The following is a 15,042-nucleotide window of genomic DNA, read 5'->3' on the forward strand; positions in this document are numbered from 1 at the left end:
GGAGAAACGCTTAAGGGTTTATCTCACCAGATAAAGCAGTGAGGCCGCAGCCTGTGGCCTGACAGATTTCTGTGTGGGTGATAAGAAAGCTATTTCTGGGGCCTGACATTTCTGCCTGTGCTTTCAGAAGGTGTCACAAGTCAGGTGCTAGATCCCCTAGGATTTCTGGGGTTCCATTATGAATGGAAGTTTTTCCTGGGTGAATCTCAAAACTTTCTCCATTGCTCATTAGCTTCTTCCTTTTCCTGGAGAAAATTATGCTGAGTGAAACAAGCCAGTAAGAAAAAGACATATGATTTCACTCACACGTGGAATCTAATGAACAAACTGAAGTAACAAGCAAGACAGAGGCAGACTCATAGAGAGCAAGCTGACAGCTATGGGGCGAGGGATTAAAGGGTGGAAGCACTGAGCAAAAAAGAAAAAGGACTGATGGGCACAGTCAACAGTGTGGTGATTGTGGGGGAGGGGGGCGGGTAGAGGTGGAAGAGGGTGTAAGGGGGATAAATGATGGAAAAGACACAGTACAAAATTTTTATTTTTATTTTGAAATCTTTTTCTCTAATTTTATTAGATTCTTTTCCTATTATTGAGTTTAAAGATACAAGTCCTTGTCATCTAGATACAAGTCCTTTTTCAAATATGTGCCTTAGAGATATTTTCTCTTAACTAAAACTTACATTTTCATTTTCTTAATTGTGTTTTTGACATGCTATTTTTATAATGATGATGTCTAACTTACTAACACTTTTTATGATTTATATCTTTTGTATTGCACATAATAAACTTCACATACATAAGAACTTGTGACCTAACCCAAGGTTCCAAGATTTTCACATAGTTTTTTCTTAGAAAGTTGACAGTGTTAGCCTTAGATTTAGGTTGATGATACAATTTAGGTTAAATTTTGTGTTTGCTGTGAGGAAATGGTCAAAATACCTTTCTTAATCTAGATATCCAGTCACTCCAGCATGGTTTATTGAAGGCTATCCATTGTATCCAATAAACCATTCCATGGTTTATTAAAGGCTTACCTTGGCAACTTTATCAAAATTCAGTTGACCACCTAAGTGTGGGTCTGTCTGGACTCCGAACTCTGTGACATTAATCCATGTCTAAACTTACACTGTGCTATTCTTTCTTGACTACTATAGGTTTTAAAGTTAAGTCCTAACATCAGATTAAAAAGTCCTTCAAATTTGTCATTTTAAAAAATGTTTTGACCAGTCCAGATCCTTTGCAGTGCTCCATTTTTAATAATGCTTTTATGTCTGAAAGGTATAGCACATGTAATGCTGTACAATTCCATAGACAAAGAAGCCACAGATGGAGAAACACTGGCGATCTCTCTGACTTCACATTGTGAGGTTGGGTTCCCGTCTCTTTGTGGTCACATCTCATTTTCCTACCGGAATGTAGCTTCACAAGAGCAGGAACTGAGTTTATTTTCTTTACCTCTGACTCCCTAGTAAGACAATGCTTATGCTAGGTTTTCAACAAATATTTGTTGAACAAAAGAAGGAATTGGGTCCAAGAGAAGCTGAGTGACTTGTGTCTGGGTAAAAGCCAATAGCTGAACTAGTCAAAAGCCACTAGAACTTTAGTTTCCAAACTGTTCATTAATATTTTTTCATCTTACAGTATGAGTGGAGGAGACAGAAGAGAAAAGGAAAGAAGAAAAAAATGAATGAAGAGTGAGCTAGGTAAGAGCATTGTTAGCATGATTTTTTAAAAGGCGTTAGTTAATACATCTCAGCTTATACCTTGTAACTTCCAGCCACTAAACATTTGCAAGTTTATTCTTTGTTTAAAATTTTTTTTAACATGCAGAGGAATACCCAGATGATTCACAGATCCAAAACCACAGCCTAAGCAGGAGACAGCCACATTTCCTTCCTGAGCATGGTGCTAAGAAAATAGAGAAAAGACGCATGAGGCCAGAATGGATCCCTGGGGTCAGCAGCGGACAGACTTTTGTTGAACTTTTCTGTACTGATGGTCTTTCCAGTTTGGAAAGATCTCTAGGGAGCAATATTTGGCTGGGGTTTTTTCCCCTCTAAAATTTAATTCATAGAGGACTTTCATCTTAAAAAAAATCTTTTAAACTGTAGTTCTTGTTTTTAAAATTGGAATACTAGATGTCAGGGGAAAAAATAATAACCTGTTGTTAATCTGAGAAGGAAAGTAACTAGAGAACAGGATAAGGAATGTTCAACTATCAGAATGGCACAGACTGCACAACCTCTAATTCATGTGGTGCGTAATCTTCTTAAACAATGATTATAGATACTAAGTGTGCATTTCAAGAGACTAGAATTGTCAATTACTCTGCAATATCCTGTCAACCAAATTCTCCCTTCAAGTAAATACATGTGGCTTCCATGAAATTAGTGGGTGTCACAGGTAACTCAGAGGAGAATTTGGTGCTGTGACCTCACAAGACACTGTGAAGACTTTGACTTATAAACAACAATTAAGGAAGATTTCCATCAGAAGCAATCAGTGATAGGGGAGAAATTAAATATCTTTATTTCAGTCAAGTCAAGAAACGCTTGTTGAATGTAGACTTTGTTCAGGGCACGAGGCTAGGCGCTGCTGGGGGAACCCGAGGTGAGACGCAGACAGGGCTGCTTTGACCTGCTCTCAGATCTGCAGGGGAGAGTCCTGACCAGCATCTCCCACATCTGATTCACTCCCTCCGTTCTCAGCTCAAGTGTCACATTCTGTGGATGAGATGAAGTCCTCCTGGTAAGACATGTCATGTTTGTAATCCTGCTCCAGCTGCAAGCAGAGAGGGGCCGAGTTCATCTCACCCCGTCTGGATGAGAACGCAGGTTCTGGGGCCAGGAGCCTCCGTTCAGATCAAACCTCTGTCACTCACTTTCTGTGTGATAAGGACAATTACTCCTGCTTCAGAACGGTGGGCATGTCCATCAGTAAGACAGAGATAATAACTCTGTAGTATGCACCTCACAGGACTGTTTGAAAATGAAATGAGATAAAATCACTAATGACCTGGCCCATATTAAGCCCACCATAAGAATGAAGTTAAAACATCAGTTATTAAACAAGTCTAATTTCTCTAATAATAAGTACGGATAATGGTTGCCATTCTCTGTGTATTAAAATGATTATACAACAATTATTATTGTTACTGAGAGCTTATTGGGGGGGCAGTCTAAATGCTTTGTACATAATCAGCATATTTAGGAGAAATTCACATCAAGCCACCAAGAACCTGGTCTTTCAGCTTCTCTCTGGGCAAATCATTGTTTTTAGGGACGTAAGATCCTCAGATATGCATTGGTGACACATGCGTGTCTATTCCAGTCAGTCTTAGAAATAGTGGCATGGTCAAAGGATTAACTGAAGAAAGCATATGAAGGGACCAATAATTAAAGGGTTTGGGCAGGGTCCAGAAAAAAGAGGACACTGAGTTGCTCACAGTGACTAACAGCAGTGGGGAGGTCTTACTTCCCCTAGACTTGAATGGGCAAAGCAAAGTGCTGCTTCCGGGCACGGTGAGAGCTCTGGCGGAGGGTGTGGAGCTGCCTGCCCCATGGGAGCTGAAGCTTTGGCCATTGCCAAATCCACAGAGAGGAGGGGAGCAGGAGGAACACCCCACTGCTCTTGTCCCACCTTCTGATCCGCTGCTGCCCCCCAGTGGCCAAACCCGGCTGGATGCCAGAGAGCAGCACGGTCCATGCCCCTCTCCTTCTGGAGCGGAGAACAAGGCAGAGAACGACTGAGCGTGGATCTACCCAGAAGAGCCACCAGAACAACTCACATGGAACCGTGGACCATCAGGTCTAGACAAACTTGAATAAATTCATGTTGAGTACACACAGAACGTTAGAGGGAGTAAAGAATCGAGACTAGTGATTTCCAACCTTTTTCATCTCATGGCACATGTAAACTAAATACTAAAAATCTGTGGCACAACACAAAAGATAGATTTTTGCTGATCTGACAAAAGAATAGGAATAATTTTGATTAATTCACACCAGATGGCTGTTCTATTGGCTGTTATTTTTTAATTTGCTTTTAATTTGACAATCTGAGGGAAAAGAGGTCAGTGCCCCTGGTATTGCATGTTTTAAAAACTCTTGTGGCCCACAACACACTGGTTGAAAATCACTGATCTAGACAGTTAAAGGAGACAAAACTGCAGAGCTACTGCTACGCTAAAAATAAAGGCAGGCTTTTCTTTCTTTCTATAGTTAATACATATAGAAAGAAGTAGGGGGTATCAGATAGCAACCAAGTATCAATTGTGCCTCCTCAGCCTTCAGTGAAAAATGAACGCTCATGCAGTGAGGCTCCGTGTGTGAAAATGACCCAATTATTATATTTAGTTGAATTTAAGAACCCCACTTTTGCTAATGAATTTGAATCATGACAGCCAATCATCCCTCTCTTTATACTTTCACAATATCAGCTAATTAAGAGTCAGGCATCTTCTCTCCCCTCATTGAAGCACCACAATTCTGGAAGATCATTTTTAAATTTTTATTTTTATTGTGGTGAAATATACATAATACAAAATTTACTGTACATTTTAAAGCACACAGCTCCGTAGTGCTAATGTATTCACATCATTGTGAAACAGATTTCCAGAACTTTTTCGTCTTGCAAACTGAAACTCTACTCATCAAATGACAACTCCTGCTTCTTCCCTCCCGCCCCACCTCCCCCCACCGCCCTGGCAACCACGTTCTACTTCCCGGTTCCGTGGATTTGACTCACTAAGTACCTCACACAAGTGGAATTGTGCAGTATTCATCTTTCTGTGATGAACTTATCTCACTTAGCATGATGTCCTCAAGACTCATCCATATTGTAGCACGGTTCAAAATTCCCTTCCTATTTAAGGCTACACAACTTTCCCTCGTTCGTGTTCACCACATTGTTTATCCTTTCATCTGCCAGTGAACGCTGGAATTCCTCTTATCCCTTGGTTACCATGAACATGGGTGTACAAATACCTACCCAAGTCCTTGCTTTCAGTTCTGTGGGGTATATACACAGCAATAGAATTGCACGGTCATGGGCATTCTATATTTTATTTTTTGAGAAGCCATCATACTAAAAACTTTTTGGCAGGGCTCAGATTATAAATGGGGTGGTGGATTCTATTCTTTTTGTAGCAGAGCAAAAAAACAAGGACTTGGATTTCATAACTCATAAAACTGGCCTAACGGATTTGTGTGCTTTGGATGGTCACCTCCTATGTCCAGCGTTTAAATGTTTCCTCTTGGCAGTGGAGAGCACAGGTGTCCCCTCCCCCTTCCTCCTTGTCTGAATGCTGTAGAATCCTGCCTGGGTGTATGGCCCATGGAAAGTGTAGGAAGGTGGTGCTGAACACCAGCGAGGCTGGCGCATTGCATAGGATTAAGATATTTGTAGACAACATGAAGAGGAATGCAGTGATCCCAAGAAAAATGCCCAGCCTTCTGTGTTCTGACATCCATCTAAACAAACAGAAGAAGTGAAGGCAATAGAGGACTATTTTAGGTCTATAAAATATTAGAAACAGAAATAAAAATACTGTGGGGCTTATGAACCAATGATCTAGACTATAAGCAGAACTGTTACTATTTCTAAAGTGTAATTTTTAAGCTCCTTTATAGAGATCTGAAAGTTGAGAGACTACTCAGATAGTAGTCCTTCTAGTAGTTCTTCTCATTTCCCTTCTAAAATTGCCAGGTTCAAATGTTAATTCATCATACCACCACATCACTTTCTACCTGTCCTCCAGCAGAAAATTGTAAATAGAGCATCCAAGGTCTGTCCAGAAAAAGCCCAGCCATTGTTAATACAATGACATCAGTTTGTGTGACATCCATGTAACCTGGCAGCCAAGGAGAGTGGACTGGAATGTGTGTGTGTGAACAATGGTGACTTCACTGTACTAGTCGGTTGTAGATGCCATTGAGAGAGCATGTGTACTGTGTGGCTATTGCATTCAAAATGACTGAGTAAAACAATGAATCTGCATCACATTTCACTTTAAGCTGGAACATTTACCCATAGAAATTATTTGGATGATTCAGAAGGCCACAGCTATGGCAGATGGTGATTGGCAGCTTCGCATGACAACACTCCCGCTCACGCATCACTTCTCCTCAAGTGTTTTGGCAAAACATCCAATCACCCAGGTGACTCAGCCTCTCTACAGCCCAGATTGGTGTCCTGTGACTTCTGCTTTTTCCCCAAACTAAAATCACCTTTGAAAGGGAAGAGATTTCAAACTGCCGATGAGACTCGGGAAAATATGATGGGGCAGCTGATGGTGATTGGGAGAACTGTGTGAGGTCCCAAGATACCTACTTTGGAAGGGGACTGAGTTGTCATTGTCCTATGTAAAATGTCTCTTGTATCTTGTGTCTTCTTCAGTGAATGTGTCTATTTTTTCACATTACATGGCTGTATACCTTCTGGACAGACCTCATATTCCTACCTCAGAGCCTTTGCACTTGCTGTTCTCATCACTTGGGATACTCTTTCTGCAGAGAGCTGTATGGCTCACTCCACTTCATTCAGATCTCATCTAAGTTATTACCTGAATATAAGAGCTTCTCCCACCTAAAATTATCCCACCTAAAATAGCCTCTTCCCACTCCAGAACTCTTTACCTGACTTTTAAATAATACCCATCCCTAATTGACATACTGTATATTCATATAATTTTATCCATCTTCCCCAGCAGAATGTGAGGACCATGAGGGCAGAAACGTTTCTTTGGTTGCTGCTGTGCCTCCAGTACACAGCTGGTACATAGTAGGTGCTCAATCAATAGTCGGTGTAAAATAAACAAATCTTGATCTTCTTTTCTCACTGTGATGCACTTGACAGCGCTGTTTTCATGAAGGTGCTCTCCCATGGGAGATATACAGATCATGGCAAGTTTTAAAATTTATTTTCTGGCAGGTAAAATATATTGGGCCATTTTGATTTAAATGGGAATGGAGAATGGAATTCAGAAACATTTCACAAATGTGAGTGATGAAATAGGACTTTTAAAGGTTCCAAAGCTCTTATAAGGGAGACTATATCTATACCTTATAAGAAAACATAGCAAACATAATTAAAATTCTATACCATATTTTGAAAAAAATAACATTGTTTTTTTTTCCTGGACTTGTTTTCCATAGGCAATATCATAAGTCGATTGGTTTTTCACTCTTTGCATCTAAACTTGGACACAACTCCCCTCTTAAAAATGTCCCTGTGAATCTCTCAGATTGAGGTTACGTGCCCCTTCCAATGTGCCGCCATGTGACTCCAAACTTATCCCCCTGAGGCTCTAACACCATGCATTCTAATTGCCTGTTTACCTTTCTCTACCCCGGCCCCAGCCCTCACTCCCTTCCACCCTCCACCCTCATCACCTTCACTCCCCACCCAAGCTTCAGGAGGCACGAGCTACGCTTATGTTATTGACCATTTTACATCCAGCACATAAATATTTGTCAAATCAACTAATGGTATAAGTTCTAGTTAAGAATAAGCATGCATAAATCATTGTTTGTTTAAGATAGAAAATTTATAGCATACAGATTTCTGATAAATAATAAAAACAGTGGTGTGAATTTTCAGGCACAGCTTTGCTCCAGAGGTCTTAGTTTGGTGACTGTGACCACAGTTCCAGAAAATGATCTAACAAAATGTAAAAGAACATGGGGACCAGGGAAGTGGAACATTCTCAAAGCCCTCAACAACTCACACCTCAAACTCAGGGAGAAAGAAATTTTAAAAAGTAAAATTGAACAAGCCGTGAAGTCACAGTTCATAAGCATTGTGACCACTGGGAACTGCCACTACTATGAATACCAGCAAGTCCCTCACTGCAGGATGTGGCTTTGACCAGGCAGCTTTAGGTTGATACAGTCTTCAGTTTTATCATTCTCTCTCCTTTGTCTCCCATTCAAGAAAGCGTATCAAAAGCAGGAAGCAAGAATAGCATAACAGAAAGATAAATTCTTCACAATGTGGTATTTCGGTTGTCACTGGTAATGAGTTGTTTGCGCTGTACCTCACGACAGACCACGTCAAGCATGGCGTGCACGCTCAGGTCTGGAGCCGCAGCTCTCTGTGTTCTCTGACTGAGCACAGCTTAGGTAGCACGGCAAAAGTTCCTGTGGTCCTTGCATTCCACCAATTTTACTTTCCAGTTAAAAAACCTCAATAATAACAAAGACTACAAAGGTAAAAAATTGAAAATATTAACTAATTTAAGAAGAGTAGCAAGTGAAAATCAGGATCAGTTCAAGGTAGAATCTGTGATGAAGTGATGACAGCTGTCTGCCTGTGTATGTACGTTGCAATGGGGTTTCACAGTGTCAACAGGATTGCACATGAGCAAACCATCTCAGTGGAATGCTCAAGATACTTTAGAATTCTCTAGTGGAATACTTGGCAAGACAAAAAATGTAAATACCTAATTTTAGAAACCTTTAATAAGCTCACTTATTTACTAGAAGGTAGGGCACAGTATGTAAAAGTGGCAATCTAGGAACTCTAGAATAGAATGGCCTTACATTGTCTGATTTATTCATCCAATGCCCAACACATGCATCCTTTCTGACCTTAGATAGACCATGCAGGACACCTCAAGAAACACTGCAGTAGGACAATTACTTAATCAACTGCTAATGTTAGCTTCCAGTGCGGCCCAACACAGCTAACTGCTTGTGAGAAGGACGTGAAAATATGAAGAGGCCCTGAGGAGCTTACAATCTATTAGACACTCAATAAATAGTTAGAGATCGTGTGACAGATCAAAGCAACATATATGACTAGTATCGCTGGAAAGAATGAAATCTTTCTTGTGCAGTACTGAGAACAAATACAATTCTTTTTGACTCTCTGGTCTCAAGATTTGTTTTACTGTGCCAAAACCCCAGTGGCCTGTATCAGCAAGTCACCCATAAACATATGCAAGATAAATTGCAATAGGAACAATGTCTTGGAGACCAGGTATGAGTCTATGGTCATAAAACAGGCCCAAAGTCTGAGTTTCCAGTTTACTTGACAAGTGCTGATAAGCATGAACCATAATTTCAGTATATGTGAGTTCAAGGCCTGTGAATACATGCATCAGTTAAGACCTAGCTGTAAAACACAACACTATGAGATTTGATTCAGCTTTTAAAATCTTTTGCACCTACTCAAAAATAGCTGCCATAAAAGAAAATCAGATACAGAGAATAATTCAAAACACATACGCTCTTGTGTGGGTGGGAGGTAGTGTTTGCCTTTGTCTCATTTTATCTGGTGAAATCTGCAATTATAACATAGAATCCTTTCTAAAACTGCAAACTGAAAATTCTACATCAGCAACAGACAGCTGTGGGGCTGATGGGAACTTGCTGGCTGCCTGGTAGCACCACCAAAAGATACAGTAGGCTGCACTGGGTTTTTCCCCAGGCTTGTTGTGGTCATTGTCCTTCTCTTTTCTTTTTTTTTCTTCATAGACTATAAACAGATTGTAAATTGTGTGACACCACAGAACCTGACAGATAATTGAAGGCTATTTTTTGCATCATCTACCAGATCATACAAGTCTTGCTTTTCTACCAGGAACAGCTTGACCTGTGTACATGACTTTGATGCCTATGACTTCACCAACTTTTCAGGGAACATTGAAGGTCAGAGAGCCAAGGAATGATAGTAGGGACCAGATAAATGAGTGCATTAAGTACGTTTTATGAAAATTTTCTGTGTCTCATGGTGTTTTGATATTTTGCGGACCTTCCAGGCCTGGGGAGAAAGGGCCCCTCCCAGGGCCAACTAATTACTGAGGATAACGTCTTCCCCATGAACACACCTTTCCTCTGCAAACCATATGTATGCAAACCTCAGCCGAACCCTGCAACCACCTCCTTTGTCTAACTCTCACATGCCCAGCAGAGCTCCTCTGCTCTGCATCAACCCAGGGCCACGTACTGGGCAACTAGAGACCACCCCTGTAGGCCAAAGCTAGCCAGAATTCTTGACACTCGCCAGTTTTAGCTATTTACTCTGCCTGGCCGTTTCTGTAGAAAACCCAGTGAAGGCCTTGTGGCCTGCACTTCCCTCTCATTCCTTTCTGCCTCCTGACCAAACCTGGTGCTCCCCGTGTGGCCCGTGTGACGTGACATGCATGCCCACTCCCTAGAGAAGTGTGAGTAATAGTAATAAATTCTTCTTTCAGTGCTATTGGCGTCTCTGTGCCATCACTCAGTCACCTCCACATGGCTCAGAGACCAATCTACTTTTACAAAAGTATAGTGAGTGACCATAGCACACAGCCCAGGGCGGGGGCCAGGCATTCTCTCTTCATGCCTGCTATTTCCCATGTGGCACAGGAATGCACAGGGACACACACTCTCTTGTTGGCTTTCTATCATGACAGGAAAGTCCAGAAAACTTGTGTGACTTCCTGAAGAAAGTAGGGATGGAATGCAGATCTGTGGAGGAAGTGCAAAAGTGTAGGCCTGGCCTCCTGATTTATCAGGAGGGGCCACCGGAATAACAGCCCTGACGACAGTGACAGCCGTGAACATGCATCTGCTGAGTGCCCTGGCTCTGTGCCCCGTGTGTTGTGCTCACCAACTCACCGGACGCTCACAACAGAGCTATGAGGTAAGTGCCATCAGTATCCCATTTCGGAGAATTTGGAGACGAAGGTCACTGGATAAAGGACCCATATTTGGGAACTAGTGCCCAGGACTAGAAACAACAAATCTAAATCCGTAGCCTCTGCTCCAAACCCCTCTCTACATGGCATCTGTGCAACTGAGTGGGGCTCCTTCTCCCCGTGACACAGAATTCAAGAGCACAGTTTGTCTCGTGAGTGAAATGTCAGTCTGAAGACCTCAGCCCCCAGTTGGCATCTCTAATTGGCTGGTGGATAGTGCCATGCTGCCTTCCAAAACAAACTTATTTTTGGCTGATATCCATCGATGGGGCCACCTTTAGGCAATATTGTGTAATAGGCAACCTCTTGATTTCTAGTGATTGTTTTTCTGAGAATCCAGTGCCGTCAATACTTCTGTAGTTGTCCCGGATGACTTCATGCCCAGTACTATCCCCTGTGATCTGAGCCTTAAGCCCCAGATTTTTTCTCTGTATTAGTAAACTCATCAGAAGTTCCATTCCTCTTTCTTAATTTATCATTTTATTTTATTTTAATTAAACTTATTAGGGTGACTTTGGTTAATAGGATTATGTAGATTTAAAGTGCATTCCCTTTTTTAATTCAAATCTTTCAAGGGCTCTCAACTGAAATGGACCTGGCCTCCAGTCCCAGCTGTGGAGTTTTTACCTGTGTGACCTTGACCCCCACTTTCCTCATCTGTAACCGCCAGAGCAGCATAAACTGCCTCAGCTCTTTTTAATGACAAATTTATCTCATTATTTATTTAAATGTTTAAGCTCTTGCACTAGATTTTTATAAGCTGGTGAATGAACACTGACAAATTATTTCTCCCACAGACCTGTAACTACACATTCCCAAATGGTATAAATATGTGGTTGAACTAACATTAATACATGTTACCATATTATCAATTACAACTAATAAAACAAATTATCAAGTATCCAACTATTAAGTTACACAGCTCAAAAGGCATATAAGACATAAGATATCTGCTCAGTTCACTAGCAAAAATGAAAATTTTTTGCAAGATAAAGTAGAAAGGAAAAAAATCACACTTCAAACAAAAATAAATTGGCAAACAACTTCAGACAGTATAAACATACAAAAATTTAAAAATGTTTATGATTAAGAATTATTTAAGAAACAATAATAAAGCATCTCTACCCTTTAAAAATATTTACTATATTAAAGAGCATATTTTACATGTTCTGCACAAGACAAAGGCAGCACTGTATTGAAAATACTTAACAGCCCCCCATTCTTTCCCCAGGGCCTTACTGTAAGTTGCCTGCAGGTGCAAACATTAAAAATGACCAATGGGCTTTTTGTCTGGAGATGTTAAAGACGCGTGAGAAGCACGTGTCTTTAATGCCTCCAGATTTTCAAAATGGAAGCTGTCCAGTAATTCAGCACAAAGTGAGATTTATAAGAAGACGTTAAATAATCACTAGGACTTGTTATACAAATTTTTTGAAAAACTTGAACAAACCTAATGTACACTCGCATGAATGTGGGAGATGTGAACATAAAGTGAGCAGATGGATAAGCATATAGGTTCTACTTTCTATGTTTGGAATGACTGAAGGGATAAACTGCATTAGGTCCAGGTGGTTGAGGGTTCCTGCAATATTAGTTCTGGATGATACTAAAAATATACAAGAATTGTGATGGGTGTTTTGGCACCTAATCTTTCCAAATTTTTATATATTGATGAGATTCTGGCATGGGAATAGATTTTTTTTTAGATTTAAAGATATAACTCAAAATGCATAATTTCAGGGAAAGTCAATTGGTACAAATGATAAATGCTGAACAGTAAGCATCTTTTGCTGAGTGTCAAAATTAGTTGATTGTAACCCAAACATAGAGGTTGCAATTCTTTCAAGCTTGTGGCCTGGTAAAACTGCTTTTCAATACTCCAGTGAAAGCTTCATTAGACTTATTCACGATGCCAACATGTTGGTAATGTGCATGGCAAATGGGGTCCTGTCTCAAGTTCCACTTCCAAGGCCATGGCATCAGGTGCCTGTTTTATCGAATGCAGCAGTTGTTTGTATGACTACTGGAGTCTTTGAAGTGCAGCCACATTTTAGGATGATACTTCTCCAAATACAAAAGTTGCTGTTAACAGCTCCACGCTGCTTTTGTCTTATGGACTGTACCACAACTTCATATTTCACTCCACCTTCGATTATTGCTTGGGCAGCAAGCACCAGGGCTCTCCCAGGGCCTGCAACACAATGAACAGCAATACAACAACCAGGTTGTTTGCAAAACTTAATTTTTGTATTAAGACTTTACCAGTCATCAACCATCTGTTTGGATAGTGGTGCCCCATCATCAAAAGGCCAGTCAAGAACATGGATGCCTTCTTTCTCCTCAATAGTGGTGTCATAAGTTGCTTCACATACTCTTACTGTGGTAGTAAATTTGTACTTCTTAAGTTCCTCTATATATTAGCTTAGGGTCGCATTGGTTGGATTGAATGAAACAATAAGATATCTCATGTTCTTTTTTTTTAAGTGTTTTTTTAAAGATTTTATTTATTTATCTTTAGAAGGGAAGGGAAGGAGAGAGGGAAAGAATATCAATGTATGGTGGCCCCTCATGTGTCCCCTGTTGGGAACTGGCCTGCAATGCAGGCATGTACCCTGGCTGGAAACCAAACCGTGATCCTCTGGTTCGCAGGCCCGTGCTCAATCCACTGAGCTACATCAGCCAGGGTAGATATCTCATGTTCTCATACATGACTTTCACAGGAACAGGGCAATTCATGCAAGCCATGTTAATTTAGTTAAAAGACACTCAGTAGAGTTATAAAAGAATTCAACAATTGAATACAGAAATAATGCCAAGAAGCTGAGTCTACTCCACTATACTCTACTTGGAATTCTCAGTGCTTTGAATATGAAGATGGGAGTAATGGGAAATGAAATGAACCTCCTAAAATAAAGCAAGATTCTTCAATCCAGTAATATTCATTTCACATATAACAAGTAATATAACGTAAATTCCAAGGAATAAGTAATACACTTGTTCCTGGAGCCACAGAAAAGTCAGCTTTTCTGCATTATGGACATAATGAATGAATACGGCTTGATACTCCAGCCATGAAAGTAAGCACTGGCCTCACACATCTGCTAGGAGTTCAAAAGAAATACAAGAAGTTCTGATACAACTAGACAGTAGAAAAAAGTGAAAATTAAGCAATGGAGCTAATAAGAGAATGCAGTCTACAATTTTGTCAAATGTTTGCAGCTCTCATGTCATAAAATTCTAGAAAGAGAAGTTTTAAATAAAGTCAGCAGAGATGCTACAGGGGAAAAAGAAAGAAGCCAAGCATCATAAGACAGAAGTCCTTATATGCCACTTATAGGCCATGTAACTTTCGACATGTCACTTGACCTCTATGGATGTCAATTTCCTCCTTTTTAAAACAAGAGTTGGGCCAGACTCCACTATTGTCCCTCCCCTTGTTCTCTGGAAACATTGTAGCCACAATAATTACTGTTGCACCCAAGTAACATCACGAAGTGGAGTCTAGTCACGCACAGGAATTCCAGGCACTGTGACTATGAATTCTAATCCCTCTCTGGTCATACCACAGTTGAATGACCTTGGGCAGGGCACCTCACTTCAGCAAACTGTCTCAGATGCCTCACCAGACAAAAATCTCCAGGAATTTACGGGATAAATTTCCAACTGCTACATGCACACGCTGCCCTCCAAATGCCCTTACAATGCTTACCTTGGGACCACCCATGACAAATCATGAAATTAGTCTTGTTCTCAGAATAATTCTCAATTTTGAGGTGTGTGTTCTGACTACCAACACGGAAGCCTACCTCTTTCTGTTCAAATCATAACCATATTTTAAAGGAGGCCAAATTTAAGTGAAAACTTAAAAGGCTGAAAATTTTTTCAAGTTTGTGAGAACCTCAAGGCTAGGAAGATATGATATACATTGAACCACCATTATTCTAATAATCCTAAATAAATAGTAGAAACCGAGGAAAGTCACTGCAAACTTTCAGCAAATATTTTTGAGATGTGTCTTATAATAGGATTGGCACTATGATCTCTGTCATAAATTTAATAGACAAGAACTCCACTATTTCTGTTAATAATAATGATAAGATAATGGCAGCTGTATTAGTTATGCAAATATTATGTTTGAAGCACTGTGCTAGGGACAGTACATGCTAGGTCCACTCGAATGCTTTCGGCTGCATGTAAGAGTATGTAACTAAAACAGGCGTAAGTATCAGGGGCCTCCTGTCTCACAGCCGTTGATGAGGACTGGCTGGTCCAGAGTTGGCTCACTGAGCAACATAACAACATCACAGAGGACTGAGCCATTCTCAACATGAGGACGGCATCTCCCCTGGTACTTACAAAAT

The 15,042-nt window shown here is 40.5% G+C and overlaps 1 pseudogene; it reads right to left on the bottom strand.

Moving 5' to 3' along the window:
• Positions 1–11,967: 11,967 nt before the first annotated feature.
• LOC119000013 (protein tyrosine phosphatase type IVA 1-like) lies at positions 11,968–13,149 on the bottom strand (annotated as a pseudogene).
• Positions 13,150–15,042: the final 1,893 nt, after the last annotated feature.

Source organism: Sturnira hondurensis, unplaced genomic scaffold (genome assembly GCF_014824575.4).
Source record: "Sturnira hondurensis isolate 20B ecotype Veracruz unplaced genomic scaffold, ASM1482457v3 Scaffold0015509, whole genome shotgun sequence".
Classification (NCBI taxonomy): domain Eukaryota; kingdom Metazoa; phylum Chordata; class Mammalia; order Chiroptera; family Phyllostomidae; genus Sturnira; species Sturnira hondurensis.